The sequence below is a fragment of the Equus asinus genome, chromosome 7 (genome assembly GCF_041296235.1).
Source record: "Equus asinus isolate D_3611 breed Donkey chromosome 7, EquAss-T2T_v2, whole genome shotgun sequence".
NCBI lineage: Eukaryota > Metazoa > Chordata > Mammalia > Perissodactyla > Equidae > Equus > Equus asinus.
In genome coordinates this window covers 48033924-48050788 of record NC_091796.1, presented here as the reverse complement: position 1 = coordinate 48050788, position 16865 = coordinate 48033924, and the positions used below count along the sequence as shown (strand labels likewise).

The following is a 16865-nucleotide window of genomic DNA, read 5'->3' as shown; positions in this document are numbered from 1 at the left end:
GACACAGGGAAAGCTGGTGTTTTCAGGAAGCTTACAGTAAGCTTACTCAAAGAGCATCCCATAACAAAGAGAGATATCCAGGCCATGCATAATCAAATGTAAAATTACACACTGAGAGGATTAAAACCAACTATATGGTGACACTTTAAGTAATTCCAGTGACCACAGCTTCTTACAACAACTCAGCCATATGAAAAAAAGAAAGGTTTCTTGAGAAGCAGAGCTCCACTCTCCTGGCTTTATATTAAAAATATACCAATGAATAGTTTCTGAGGCAAATAGGGCTCATCCCAGGCATATTATGAAGTCCTTTATCTTGATGTTATTTTATTTTTTTGAACCTGTTCCCCATCAACTTTTAAACTATGTCTAATTAAACTATGTCTAATGTCCCTAAGTCATCTTTATCAAAATAAGAAATATCTCATCAAGTTATGTATACTTGGGGATTGTTTTTGTGAGCCTGTACATGATAGGTCTAAATAAATATTTTATGAAGTGAATGTGGCTAGAGAACTGGTTGTATGAGTCTATTTTCATATAGTGTTTGAGTTTTACATTTTGAGCCTCTTTCTTGTAGACTGAAAAATGTAAACTGATTCAGATAATTCTGGACATGAGTCAGCAGATGCTGAGAGTGGGGTAGGCTGAGAAGAGTCCTACTGAAGTCATATTCTACGTTCTCAAACGATCCTTTCGGCAAATATGATGTAATCTCTTTGGGGTTTACTTGGACAGGAACCATCACCCCAAATCAGTCCCAGCCCTCACAGGATTGAGAATAGTGGTGCCTGGTCCTGTGACTTTGTATTCTTTGCTTTTCCTAGGCCAGGAGACTGGCCAGCCCTCACACAGACGTTCATATCCAGAGAGTTTCTTCTCCCTCCAGTCACTACCTCTTCCTAAACCTTCTCTTTAACATTGAGCTCAGCCTCTTTTTGCTTGTATTATTTAACATTTTATTTAGGTTTTATAATCAACACCCCCTCAGCCATACATCTGGATACATACCAACGCATTTTAACGTCCATTATGTTTAAAGAATTATGTTCATTATGATAAAGAAGTACTATATTTAAGAGAACAGAGAGAAAAATAATAGAGTGTATAATCTTAGAATGGAAATATTTCATTAGAGGCCATCTAGACCTGAAGTTGTCAAATATTGTTAAGCATTAACTTTTTACGGTACAATTGTTTTATTGCCTATGGAACCCCAATATTTAAAGTAAATGAAAGTTGACTCTATCAGGTTAAAGCAGGGTTTTAGGAAGGCCTGCCGTGGGTACACCTTCACAATCTAAGGGGGCTGAGGGTTCTCAGGATCACAGTTTGAAAAACCATTGATCTAGTTCATCCATGCTATTTCATATAGATCAGAACATGGAGGACCAGAAAGTAAAAGGAGCCAACATTCATCTACTTACCAGATAGATAGGTAGGTGAGTGGATAGGCAAGTAGGTAGGTAGGTAGATAGACAGACAGATATACAGATAAATAGATACACAGATAGCTTAATATATATGTGTACATATAAACACACACATATCTACAGAGTCATTTAATCCTTAAAACATTCTAGAAGGTAGATGGCTTTACAGGTGAATAGATGAGGAAAGCTTTTAAGTTGATAGGGTTGGGACTCACCTCAGGTCTTTTTGGTGGCAAATCTACATTCTTTCCATTGTATCTCCACACTGCTGACTGGTTGCCTTACTCAAAGCCACACACAGGCAGGGGCAGGACTGGGACCAAGACCCTCTGCTCTGGTCCAGGGTTGTTCCCTCAGACTACCTTTTCTCTCTGGTCAGTGGCAAAATAATACCTACTAAAAAAGGAAATAGAATATTGCGTAAACTCTCAATTAAAAAAAGAAAGACATTCCAGCTGCATTGACATTGAGAAGGGTTAATATTCTTAGTTCCCTATATTTTAGCAACTAAATGGTCATGACAGTAAGGAAAGCTGATTCACAATAATTTTTATGCTATGTCAGTATTGCTCTCAGCTTGAAGAGTATGGCACAGAATCCAGCTTCCTAATTAAAAAAATTACATAATAAATTATTTTTCTTCAAAGTATACTTTCTTCATGGCCTGAGAATTGAAGTTTGATATTGAATAAATATTCACTACTTTAATGTTTCATGAATTTGAAAGATATATAATAGGTAATCATTAACACTCTTTTTGTTTAGAACCTAAAATCAAACACAACGAACTGAGGCTTTAAATCAGAGTTCCAGTATGATCACAGAAAATCTGTATGCTTTTTGTTGACTTATGCTGAGGTCTGCCAAATAACCGCCTTATTATGCAGAATCTTAGAATCATAGGCCATGGATATCTTAGATTCTTGCATCAAGTTGCTGATCCTCTGGTTTTCTTTTCATGTGGACCATTTAGGGACAGGAGATCTTCAGGATGATTTTTTGTTCTTTCTCTTGGCTCCCACAGCATTTTTCATATTTCTCCCTTTTAACTACTTCCTGCCTCCCAACCTGTCTTCCCAGAGGACAAGAACTTCTTTTCTCTGTGTATCCCCTCTAACTCCTTCCGCTTTTTCCCCAGTGCCTGACATAATGCCTGGTACATAGCGAGAGGGAGGGAGGGAAAGAGATGCCATAAATCAGATCAAAAAGGCAGGAACTCTAGAATCAGGATTTTTTCTTCCCTTGGTATGGCCAAAATGTTTAATGAATAGAGTCCATTAATATTTTTTTTCCTCCAGTGTTCCTTTCTAATAAAGACAGAGCAGTATGGGTTTTCTCCTTACTTTTGTTACAAAAAACTGACAAAATTTCATTAAACCCAGCAGATATGTAATGAGCAGCAGGCAACATTCTAGGACTGGGGCTACAGAGGTGAAGAGAACATAGTCCAGGAGCAAGGAGCTCATGGTGCGGTAGAAAAGACAAACATGCCCACAATCTTATGGCTGTATGAGTAATAAGGACATCTAGAAGACTTATATATTTTGTAGTGATTGTGCCCAGGAAAGAGTGATTGATTTTATCTGTGAAAAGCAATGAGTAACAGGTACCCAGGAGAGGTGGCGTGTGAGGTGGGATCTGAACAGCAAACGGGAGTCTGCCAGCCATACTCTGGGGTAGAGTTGCAGGGACAGCGTGAGCAGAAGTGTGGCATGCGGGCAGCATGGTCACTGGGGTGAATCTACAGATAGGAATTACCAGAGTATACTCTCAAAGGGAAGTGGTGGCAAGAAATGAAGATAAAGAAGTCGGTAGGGAGCAAATCTAGCAAGCCTCATATGTCACATGATAACATTTGAATATCATCCCATGGGCAATGAGGAGACAATGAATTTCGAAGTAGGGAGAAACTATTTTCAGCTGTGTGTTTTACAATAGGTCAGCTTGCTGGTAGTGTGTGGAATATACTGGAGAGGGCAGAGTCTAGATGTGAGATGATGAGTCAAGTTCAGCGGGGACATGAGCTGAAACTCAAATTGTGGTATGGTGGGAGTAGGAGACTGACAGGAAAAACATTTAGGAAGTTGTTTGGGGGAGAAGGTGTTGGGTCGAGAGGTGGCAGACTCACAGGGTTTTGGCTTGAGCCTCTGATTTGTTGTGCCATCAACCAACATAGGCAATATGCATAAAGAGATGCCTATCACTTTAATTTCCTGTTTCAGATAGCACGCACCAACATAGTTGTGGATTTCTTTGATGTTCATCATTTTGTGACAGTGAATACACTTTCACATTCACCACCAAGTTCAACCTTCACCATTTCCCTGGGGGATAGGTAGTAAATATTACAAAAAAGCCTTATGTCCTATAGGGTGTGCATAAGTCCTCAGGGATTTGCCTATGATCAAAATTGCCCCTGAAAATCCTATAGGGGAGTCCTGGGTTGAAGACTGGAATACTGTTTCTTTGGAAGTCTAACGGACCTTCCTCCAACTCCCCCGCCACCCCTGACGTTGAAATAGGTTGCTTTTTCCTCATTTGAGCCCAAATTAGGTAGGAGACTTGGAGTTTGGACTCATGTTTTATAAAAAATGTAGATCTTTAAACATGAGAATTATGCTGAACCCAACGACACGTGCACACCAAGAAAGGTATGAAGGATGAAGGAACAGTGGGAGTGGAGGAGGCCAGTTAATATTTCTCAGTTCCATCTCATCGGGGCATATGATTGTTAGGCTCCTGGACTAAATGAAGGACTTCTCTATTAAAACCCTCTCCCTCATTGTCACCGTTGAAATCATGTACATTAATTGTACCTACGATGTGAGCACTGCATATTTTCTTTTCATACAGTGAGCAAGACACACAGTCTGTGACTTGTCCAAAGACAAAATAGGTAGCTGACAGATCCAGGACTTAATGTATCCTGAGTCTCAGATTCCAACTGAGTTGAGTCAGTCTCACAAGTTACCAATTTTTGTTTTGGAATAAGTACTCCTAATGATCGGAAATTGGAATGAATGTTTTATCAAGAGGATATAAGAAATTATATTTACTTTTTCCTTATAACTTGATTCTACCAAATGAATGTGATGTATAGAAGAAATGTTCATTGAGGGAAATACATCAACTGAATTTGGGTTAATCAGCATCCAGTGAAAATAAACAAATGGCTGGCTGTTTGAAGCTGAATAACAGCTGTACTGCATATTGGTGAGTTCAGGAGTTTATTTTATCAGCTGTCCCAGATAATGATTTTATGCTAATAAAATCATCAAGAGACGAATTTTTAAATCATGCTGAACTGGCAGGAGCACTACTGGGCATAAAATGAAATTCCATTTTTTAATTAATTTCCTGGGTATCTTTGACCAATCCAGGCTTGTTCTCTACCTAGGATCTCTCTCCTTCTTGTGTGGTTCCACTTAGGAGAAAAATTACAGATCTGGGGTTTCTTAGCATGAAATTAGAGCATGGAATTCAACACTTTGATCAAGCAGTGTTATTCTGTTGCCCTTTTTCACCTGAGAGATATTTATGACTAAAAAGAGTTATTTAGAGAAGTGATTTCCAAAAGGCTTTCTGCACACCCTTTCAGATGTGTTATACAATCCACTGATGTATGCAAGAAAATATTTGAACTTCAATTTATATTTATTTTCTAGTTTGTACTTTAAAAGGTCCATTATATATGTTTCTGTAATAATCTGCATACATAGAGTACTATATTATAATTTATAAATAAGTAAACATAGGATGGTTGTACCTTTTAAAAAAAACTGTTAAGATACCTTCCTTAAAATGTTTGGAACTACCGATGTACAGCATTTTTCTAAAAGGAGCCAATGATTAGATTATTCCGGGAACTTTTTTTTAAGACCGGAGATTCCTGAGGCTACTCCAAGAAGATTCTAGTTAAATAAGTCTGCCTAGAACAGTGGTTATCCAACATTAGTTACATCAGACTCACCTGGACCCCACCCCAAAGTTTCTGATTTCAGTAGGTAAGGGAGGGGGCCTGAGAATTTGCATTTCTAACAAGTTATCAGGTGATGCTGCTGGTCCAGGGACCCACTTTGAGAACTGCTGCTCCAGTGGGGGACTCAGGACACAGGTAGCTCCAGAGATGAGGTGATGGTACTGATCTAGATTTGATCATCTCCCATCCTAGGCAGTTCTCACAGATATTCCATCATTTTGTTTTTCTTTCTTACTCCTGTTGCTGTGTTAGAGGGAAACAACTGTTTTTCACACTGTAGTTTTCAATATTGGTGTGGAGGCTAAGAGCACCAGTGTAATATTCACGTAGATTTGAATTTACAGGGAATTCATATGAGTGGTTTAATTAAATCCTGCAATTAATGTAATCCTGTACTCAATGAGGTACTTATTTGTATATGGATGGAAAACTGAGACAGTCAGGTCCCTAATGATTTGGCGGCATCCGTATGATATCTGGGAATAGAAATAACACCATTAACCATTCAACATACACAGATTTTAAGATCAATAAGAAAAATACATGGTGGTTTGTCACAACCAGGCCTTTTTTAAAATTGGAAATCAAGAGATCGATATGAAATGAAGTATGAGTAAGTGTAACAAGCCACAGAAACTTTAAGAAAAGGAGAACTCCTTTCCTTTGAATTATATAGAATACATCCATTGGCAAATAGCACTTTTTACAATACAGCATAGCATTAGCTGTTTCAATGCCTGCACAATGTGTAAAACTACTTGCTAGATTAAATTATGTAGAAGAGCATTTCTATAACGCTTAGTGTCTGACTCACTGACCATCAGTGGGGCACTCAAAGTTTGAGAGGCATTACATGCTTTCCTTGTTGAGCAGACAATTAAATGTAGATGTTACTGGGACTGATTTACAAGAAGAAGGCAGTGGCAATGTAGGTATAGGTTTGTTTTCGAACTCTTAAAACAATTATGTATATTACAGTTCACTTTCTGTTTGTCCTTTGAAATGTGTAGTTACGGCCATTTATCTCACAGTTTTAATTTGAAATAAATGGATAGGACCACTTGAGATTAGATGTATTTTAGGAAAATGGAACCTATAACATTAATTCTTTTGGGGGATACTTTAGCACTAGGTTTTGATCTGCCCTCTACAGAGAGACACATTTATGATTTTATACATTTGATAAAAGCTATTTTAATGGGGTCATTCTGTATTTAAAACAAATGAGAAAAGTGTTCCAGAAATCTCCTCAAGGAGTATTACTGTCTTTTTATAAAATAACTTTAAATGGACTGTAGTTATAACAAGAAGAATGATTGCTAGAATATATGTCAGTTTAACCTGTTAAAGGCAGAACAATTCAAAATGTATCGATCTTAAAAATAAGTTTTGAAATAACATTTGGTTGTCCTCCATTGGCTTCTTAGAAACAACACTTTCAGGAGCTTATTTACAATGCAATTCACATAACAATCAGTAAATAAATATTAACACATTTTTGTTTACTTACTCTATAGAGGTGCATTAAGGGTGAAAATGTGCAGACTGGAAAGAGTGTGAATGTTGGACTCAGACCTCGGTTGAACTGCTAGCCCTACAGGAAAGTCTGTGTGACTTTGGGCGACACATTTGACCACTCCAAAGAGCCTTTTGTAAAAATAAGGATGTACTAATCAAATTCTAATCAGGAGACAGAAACCACATAGTAATCCGAACAGGGAGAGTTTAATATAAACAATAATAACTGTAACAGTGGACTGGAATACAAGAGATTGGCTAGGACAAAGTAAAGAGAGCTCTAAGAATAAAGGAATAGCAGACATGAGGAGCAGCCACTGCTCCAGGGCAGAAATAGAGCGCCAGGGAGGAGATCCTTCTAGAGCTGACAGCCATGGCTCAGTGGATGACAGGGAAGTCACTGTGGGGCCTCACTGATAGAACTTGGAGGAAATGTGTCCTCTAGAGTGGCAGGGAAAGCTGCTCATGGGAGGTGTCCCTCTGGGAGTGCTCCGCTCCAAAACCACAGAGGGGATGCTGGGGCAAGATGCTGTCTGCCGGCCACTGCTGGGAGCCATACCCTAGAGAAGCCGGGCATGGGGAAGACCCCTGCATTGCAGGCCTGGTGCTGGAAAAGCCTCATGTGCTGAGGAGGCTTCAAGGCAGCCCCGCAAGCTCACCCCTTCCTCCTGCAGGGCCTCTCCTGAACCCTCCTCGACTGACAACGCTTAACATCTTGCCAACTGGGACATTGGCATTATTTTCAGTTTCTTGAGTTGAAAAGCAGATCATATAGAGAGAATTTCTATCAACACCAAAGCTCACGGCAAATCGTAAGTGATCATAACATAACCAAAATTGTATAATTCAGAAGATATAGGGGCTGTTCAGGAGCCTCTCTTCTGCTTAATGTTTCTTCACAAGAACAGAATAGGTGTATTTGTAACTTTAGATCAGACAGATTAGGTTATTTTGGACTCAAATCATTGCTTAATGAGAGGTATGGTCAGCACTTGATTATTCAGAGAGCAATTTGTATATTACCTGGCACCAGAGTTGCTTAAAATACTCTGACATTAGTATAATCATGAAAATCACCAGTAACCTAGAAAGGAAAGTGACAATACTGCTGATGCTATGAATGGCCTTTGCTGGATGATTTGAGAATTCTGTAGGGTACTGAATTGAGCTGTAGGTTCAGAAAGTTTATAAGATGGGCCCCCTGGCTTGGGAGTAGGACATGGAAAAGGAGGAGAACAAAAATCTATTTAATTTACACTTTGAAATTCCTATCTTTTGGGCATAGAAAGATGACATTTGAACTGTTGTTCTTTTTGGGGTTGGGGATTTTTTTTTTTGCTTTAATACCCTAGGTTAATTTAAACTGTTTCTGAGGTTATCAGAGTATAAAATACTTAGTCTTTCTAGAATCTGAGAAAGGAGTCATTATAATAAGTGTTTAATACATTAAGTGCCAACATTTTGAATTTAACTTTAAGGCAATTTATTTTTCTAAAATGAATGATGCACTGATGCTCAAAATAGAGATATAGTAAACATAATTTGGCTTTTCTTATTGACTCATAATTCATAGGCTGAGTTGCCACGGAGGAGTGTGACTGGAGGTCTAGTTCCTCCAGCAGATCAGGGCAACCAGAGCTGAAAAGGATGATGCCCAGGACTTGCTTTCTCAGAAACATCCAGCATGTCCCTTTCTTTTTTCCTTTAGAGCCACTTTCAGATAAAGGTGGAGAGAAGCATGGGACCGAATGATCCTCTGGTTTGCAAGATTACTTTGTAAGTAATAACTAAGGGACACAAGGGTGCTATTTATTATTACGCAGGAACACCAGGTATAAACCAGGGCTGTCCAGGACAAAATAACGGTCATCCCAGTAATAAGTTGCATGTATTGAGCATATACTCTCTGCTCAGCATTGTGCTAAACACCTATGGCCATCATCTCACTTAAGCCACATGACAGCCCAGTGAGGTAGGTACTATTTTTTATCACTGAGATGGTTAATTTTATATGTCAACTTGGCTAGGCCATAGTACCAAGTTGTTTGGTCAAATACCAATCTAGATGTTGCCGTGAAGGTATTTTTAGATGTGATTAACATTTAAATCAGTAAACTTTGAGTAAAACAGATAACCTTTCATAATATGGGTGGGCCTCATCCAATCCTTGAAGGCCTTAAAAGACTAAAGTTCCCTAAAAACAGCATTTTCTTCAGGACTGCACCATAGAAACCCTGCCTGAGTTTCTAGCCTGCTTCCCTGAATAATTTGGACTTGCCAGCCCCCACAATTGCATGAGACAATTCCTTAAAATCTCTGCTCTCTGATATATACTATCATATAACCAAATATATACCATTGGTTTTGTTTCTCTGGAGAACACTGGCTCATGCAATTCCCATTTTACAGATGAAACGAATGCACAAAGAGGTTAATTAGCTCATCTAAAGTCAAATCACACAGTTCATAAAAGGAAAACATGAGATTTGAACCTAGATTTTTGGACTCCAGAGCTCAAGCTCTTTACTATTAAGCTCTGTTGCCTCTTAAAAACGTAAATAAACAAAACAACAACAAAAAACCCTAACATGATTTTTGTTTCAATTGGCCTGTCTGTCTGGGACTCTTCCTTGTTACTAACAGTTTCCTGGTGTTACTGAGCATCAACCAAAGCCTTTATGATGATTTGGTAGCCGTGTTACAGCGGGCCATAGGCACCTCTCGTCGAGACTGTGCATTCTTCAATCACCCGTACACAGACTTTGTTCAGGGCATATAAAGGAGTATCCCTCTGCATTTTTAGAATTTCTGATAGGTGTTTCAGGAGAAAGACCTACTTTCCAAGCCTTCCAATAGATTATGTTTGTCATCATTAGTTAGCGCTAATTCAGATGTAACGCAATAGGCTGGCATTTCCCAAACCTGCTGGAATAGGTAACTCTCTGAACTTAATACTGTACTGGGCATAAGAAACATTAAAATTTTCATTTTTATATTACACTGAGAGCTAAAATCCTGTTTCTCATTAGTGCCATTGAATCGATTCCGACTCCTAGCAACCCTGTGGACAGCAGAGCAGAACCCTGTCCTGTGGTTTGTGCCATCCTCTCACCCTCGGGCGCTCTATCAGACAATGCTCCGCTGCTATTCACAGGGTTTTCATGGTCAATTTTTTCAGAAGTGGGTGGCCAGGTCCTTCTTCCTAGTCTTTCTTCATCTGGAAGCTCTGCTGAAACCTGTCCACCATGGGTGAGCCTGCTGGTATATGAAATACCGGTGGCATAGCTTTCAGCATCACAGCAACACGCAGCTGCCACAGTATGACACCCGACAGACGAGTGGTGTGGTTCCTGCATCAGGAAATGAACCCGGGCCATGGTGGCGAGAGCACAGAATCTCAACCACTAGACCACCAGGGCTGGCTACAAGTATAGCACACCTTTCAGAAATTACTGCTCATCAAAATTAGAGAAACTTATTCCTTTACAGGATCCTGTATATTATGTTTTAATTTTAAATTGGCTTAACCTAAAAAAAAATTTGTCTTTACATTAAGTATTTGCCTTGAAAAATCAGATTCTTATCCATCGGGTTTTCAGGAGGGAGTGGGGATGTACATGAGAAATTCAGAGACAACATCATCATGTAAAATGAATCCTGCTCAAACTATTACCATGCTAATAGATATGGTTTTTAATAAATAGCATGGTTTTTAAATATTTAAAGACTTTTGTTCTATTATTATGACCTCAAGTATCTTGGATTCACAATTCGACTAAACTATGAATTTAACATTAAGCAAAAATTTCCATGAAGTGTAAAGAAAGAATGCTTTTTTTGTGTTACCCAGAGTAGGAGTTGTGCTGTTTTGCCTTCTCTTGCTGCTGCTAAACGTAATTCTTCAAGATTTCTTTGTTCAGTCCTTTCTACAGCTGCAAGAAGAAGTAAGTATTACTCGACTTTAGTCAGGATCCTATTAGAAAATTCATTACAAAAATGTGTAAAGAACAAAGTACCCATGGTGGGAAAGTCACAATGTTCTGATTGTAATTCAAATGCAGTTAGACTTTATTGCTGTTCTCACTGCCTTCCCTTTCCAATTAGAGTTCAACTTCTTTCAGGTTCAGATGAGTTTCTGGTTTTGATTCAGAAGTCTTTAAGCACATTACTCACTACAATACCCATCACAGATAATTATGAGTTACTTTTGCATGCTGAAATACTATTACACAGCTGCCTTGGAAAGGTAGATAAGTGGAGAGAGGGGTTTATACCTTCCCGAACCTTACACTGTGAAAAGTAATAATAAGAAATAGCATTGGTAGGAAGATTTACAAACCATATAAATATATTTAAATTTACATATACTCATATACATCCACATAAGAATATAAAGTTTATTTAACAAATACTATTGAACTTACTATGTGCCAAGGGCTATTGAAAGCACTTTAAAAATATTAACTTATTGAATCCTAACTACTGTATGAAGTGTTACTATTATCCTGATTTTATAGATGAAGAAACCAAGGCACCAAGAGGTTAAGGAACTTAACTGAGGTCACACAGCCGGGAAGGAGAGGAGTTGGGATTTGAACTTGGGTAGGCAGGTCCCAGAGTCCATGCTCTTCTTGCTACCCTACGCTCCTGATGCCACACTTGCAGGGAAAGGGAGCAGTGGGTAATCTAACTTGTTTAAGAGACGAGAATATGTAATAAGGTCTCATTTCTGCTAGATCTGAGTTCTGTTCTGGCTTACAGAAAAGAAGCAATTTCATAGAAAGACTTACTAATCCCACTTAAAATATGTATACAACGTCCTGTGCAAAGGCTGCAAGAGAGGAACCACACAAGGTTCCTTAGGTCTTCCTAAGAAATAATGAACAGTTATTAATAATTAGTAACTACTGTGCACTAACTGTTGTTCGAGACACTATGTGTGCCATCTCATCTCAACTACAGGGAACACACATCGTGAATACAGGAATAGCCGGATCTAGTTTAGCTCTGTCTTAAGAAATGACTAACATTACTACATACCGTCATCTTCCATTCTCACATTTTTATTTCCACATCCAGACTCCCTCTCTACCTCAGAGGAAGGTGGCCAAGCCTCTACGGAGGCTCTCAATGCCTTCTTTTGCTGAGATTCACGCTCTCCAGTCTTTCCTCTCTTTGGTTCTATGGCTCCTGGACTGTGAGCTCTTTGCGAACAGTCCTGTCCCTATCTCTCTTTACATACCTCTACTACTCCATGTATTACCTGAGCTGCAATTTACGCCTTCAGTCATTCCTGCAGTGAGCTATCTGTGCTTACACTATCCAAGGCTTTTATGACACTGTCTGGCACAATGTATATTTGGCCAATAAATATTTATAGAATAATCAAATAATGCTTAATAATATTTGCTCTACACTTTAGGGAAGGAAGTGAAGAGCGCGCCCTAATGTTTCTTTCTAGATTGACTAGCCACGTAAATGAAGGAAAACAGACAAGGATTTGGAGTTGAAAACCCTGAGTATGTTCCTAGACATTTCCTGTCCTGTGTTCATTCAGGACACTGAAAGAAGACTGTTGATCCAGCCAATGCAAAGCCAATATTCCAGTTTGGTGAGGTGGGGCTTCTAGAGTGCTCGTAATGTTCTGTTCCCTGATGTGGGTGCTATTTACATGGATGTGTTCCATTTGTGAAAATAGTGAGTTGTACATTAATGATGTATACTTTTCTCCATATATTTTATACCTTAAAAAAATTTTTTTTAAGTAAATACTCCAACCAAAAAATATTGTTTGTCCTATAAATTTTAAATTTAATATGGCTATAAACTAAATCTTTTTTTTTTTTGAGGAAGATTAGCCCTGAGCTAACATTGGCTGCCAATCCTCCTCTTTTTTCTGAGGAAGGCTGGCCCTGAGCTAACATCCATGCCCATCTTCCCCTACTTTATATGTGGGATGCCTACCACAGCATGGCTTGCCAAGCAGTGCCATGTCTGCACCCGGGATCTGAATTGGCAAACCCCGGGCTGCCGAAGTGGAACATGCGAACTTAACTGCTGCGCCACTGGGCCAGCCCCAAACTAAATCTTTATCTTTCTTTTCAATCAGAATCCAGAATCAGTAGGGATCACAGAGATCTAACTGCATCCTGATAGACAGTTATTTACATGCAGAGTAGGTTAATTAGTAGTATACTTGAAATGCAGGTGGGAACTTGGCAAATGCACTTCATTGATAGAAAAATTGCCACTTTGCAATCTCTACAGTAGTAAGTGATTCAGCAAGAATTATCAATAAATGCTAAAACCATGGATTAAAAGTTTATTGGTAAACAGGATATTTGCATGGCCTCAACTTTTCTACCCACAGATTATTTATTAATTACAACGAAGAGAAGGTGTCTTTACAATGAACCACCGAGTTATCAGAGTTAACATCACCAGTAATAGAACAAAATGGCATCCTGGACCTCCTAATGTGATGCACAGGTAAAGAATACAGCCTCACCCACATATTATTTCTGCCAAAAATGCGTATGTTAACCTAATTATATGAAAAGAGAAAAACTCAAAATGAGGGATATTTTACAAACAATTCCATAAATGCTTTCCTCTTCAAAAAAGTCAAGATCATGAAAGACAAAGGATAAAGAATTAGTCCAGATAAAAAGAGACTTAAAGCAATGTGACAATTAAATGCAGTGTGGGATTCTGTATTAGAACCTGGATTAGGCGGAAAAATGCTACAAAGGACATTATTTGGACAATTGGCAAAATTTGAATATAAGCTGTATATTATATAATATTATTATATTAATGTTAAATTTCCTGAAATTGACCATTAAATAGTGATTACATAAGAAAATATCCTTGTTCTCTTTTTTTAAAGATTTTTTTTCCTTTTCTCCCAAAGCCCCCTGGGTACATAGTTGCATATTTTCAGTTGTGGATCCTTCTAGTGGTGGCATGTGGGATGCCATCCCAGCATGGCTTGATGAGTGATGCCATGTTCGCACCCAGGATTCAAACCCACGAAACCCTGGGCCCGCCAAAGCAGAGCATGTGAACTTAACCACTCTGCCAAGGGGTCGGCCCCTATCCTCGTTCTTAAGAGATACATACTGAAATATTTAGGGCTAAAGTATCACTATATCTGCAAATTACTCCCAAATAGTTCAGCAAAGTTAAAGGTAAATAAATAACATTAAATAATATATAAAAGGATAAACCAGATGTGGCAACATGCTAATGATTGGTGGATCTAAGTGAAGGATATACAAGTGTTCATTTTACTATTCTTGAAACTTTCCCATAGGTTGGAAACTTCTCGAAATAAAAAGGCAAATGATATGTAGGAGAAGAAAGTATCCCTCTCTAGTGCCTGGTAAGCAGTAACTACCCTTTCCTGAACATCTCCAGTCGTGGGAAACTCACTACACTTTGCAAATTAACTCAAGCCATTACTACAATACACTGGATCCAAAGATAAACTCCCTGGCACTCCATCAACTAGGCCGTGAACTAGGCCTAGTCTGCCACAAACAAGATGATCCCTCCTCCAATCTAACAGCTGTTCAGATACTTGGGTATGATTTTGTTGTGTCTACCAATGTCTGCATTTCTGAGGTGAAACATTTCCTGTCTCTTCGAGCATTACCCTGTGATGTGGTTTCTGGTCTGCCTTGGTCTTTGGCGGGTTGCTGGATACACTCTCTACAGTCTGAACCATTCAATGCGCTATCAGCAAATGATGTTATATCTGGCCAAGGTGATCTCACCAAAGCAGAATCACTCAGTTAAGTTTCTACTTCTATTTCCCAGGCCAGGACCATATCAGCTGACAAATCACAGTACCCATAATGCCAACTAAGCCCTTGTCCTTAGTGCATTTGGGTTCTGGGGAGGCAATAGGGCATGTCTTTATTACTGGGCCCATTAAATGTCAACTTGTCAGGCTAACCTAACATTCCAGTTTGTCAGGAGAACCTCAGTTCTGGGTTCTAATCTTTTTGTAATTAAAATAACACGACAGGATCAAAAACATTACCTCATCTTCCCAATTAGAACACAATTTATCAAAGGGCTGGGATCACATCTAATAGGTTCAGTCTTCCAAAAATCACATAATACAGAGGCTTACAGAAGATGTTATGTGTTGATCTGCTTGTTCACTGAAAATGAGAGTGTTCATTTTAAATGCAAGAGCAAGTTAAGACACTGACCTGAAGATGTCTGACAAGTGGACATTATTTTGTAACTAGAGAACAAGAGAAGATTTTTAGTTCTCAAAGACATTTGGAAAGAAGTACAAAGAAATCAACATGCTTTAAATACAAAATTATCTTGCCCTTCTCTGGATTGCAAAGGAAAGATACACAGGATGTGTATGAAATCACAACTCTAATTCAATATTTTTATTCATAAAGTAGTAATGGAGAAATTTTCTCTTCTCTACCATAGAAATACTACTAAAAAATAATTACAGCAAAGCCCTGGCCATTTGGAGGATAATCCTAATGCATGAGGGCTTCCCAATGTAAGCATCAAATTTTTTTGTTTTAAACTATTTTAGAGAAATCACTCTGAGTCATTGAAGACTCATATGTCTTCTCAAATGCAATTTAATGTTTGAAGTTCATAACAATGAAGCTGGTCCATAAAGAAATTACTGTTGGCTGTTGTACCACAATGAAGTCTTCAGGACAATAGAACCAGCCAGAGCTATCTTCCCCCCAATCAAATGACTCCAAATAGCTATACCTCTTATGGTTTCTGTCCTGCCCGACTGTGTTCCTTGATCATCATGCTTCTGCAGCCTATCGGCCACACTCTCTCATGTCTCTAATTTTCTACTTTGAATTTTGTTGGGGATTAGATAAATGGACTTTGAAAACATGCCATAATGTTGTATAAAGTAAGAATTTAAAAGCTCTAAGTGAGGAAACTCTCATAGATAATTTCATGTCTAACCAATGACTCCCAAATTACATTATCTTTAGATCATAGGCTTGGTGTCATCTATTTTGGCATCTCAGAAGCCATTTCTACTTACATTCTGGGCCTTGGCTATAATTAAAGTAAATGCTGTTTATGTTAAGATCCATAATATTTACCTTCAAGCATGTTTCTGATTTCTTTGTCCTGAGTGACTTCTTTTGCTGTCTGTCCACTCCCATTAATAACAGCAGTATCAGCATTATATACTGACTCCTAAAAAAGCAGAGAAATTATTTTTAGCTACTATTTTTGTATTATGTATAGTCTTTTTCCAAATTACTAATTACTACTGAGTTTCTACAACAGAATCAAGTACTATGTAGGAATCTTTATATCATATCAGTTATGTCCACAGTAAGTGACTACTATTACAAGAAGTTGAATACTACAGCTCAATTAATTCTAATAATAACTGGTGATTGTCCAAATAATTGCCAATTCACAATTAACACAGACAACTTCTATAATTGATTTCTTAGGTAAATTATCTGGTTGTTTTACCAAATTGATTCATGTGGTCAAACTAAATGAATAAGTTAACAAAGCCATTATTTAAATTAGAGCAGATAGCACATTCGTTTAACATTATTCCTCCAAAGATTTTTGAGAAAAATAATTTCTCCCAACAGATCTAGATTTTTTTAAAGTTAATTTTGATGTATATAAGAAATAGAACATTATTTTCTAAAGTGATGTACACTGATAGGATACACCACTATCAAGAAGATGGTTTATAATGAAGCAAATTATCTCCTAAAGTCAATATTCAACAATAGAGAATAAATTTTTACTCTAAGTGGCTAACTGCTCTTTCAGGGATTTCAAACTAATTGGTAATGTATATATATATATCTAGGACCACTGGCTCAGTTCAGTTATACAACGTAAGACAGTAGAAATGGAGAGAATGCAAAAGATTTGCAGGAGAATATTAGAAA

General features: G+C 38.1%; 1 long non-coding RNA gene across 1 annotated transcript in view; it reads right to left on the bottom strand.

Moving 5' to 3' along the window:
- Positions 1-16865, bottom strand: part of LOC106822897 (uncharacterized) — a 46811-nt gene that overhangs the window by 3669 nt on the left and 26277 nt on the right. Inside the window, exons 2-4 of the long non-coding RNA XR_011504499.1 lie at positions 16044-16140; positions 10777-10862; positions 1649-1829 (exon numbers count right to left, since the gene is read on the bottom strand). This is a non-coding gene — a long non-coding RNA (uncharacterized lncRNA). The remainder of the gene's footprint in view (positions 1-1648; positions 1830-10776; positions 10863-16043; positions 16141-16865) is intronic.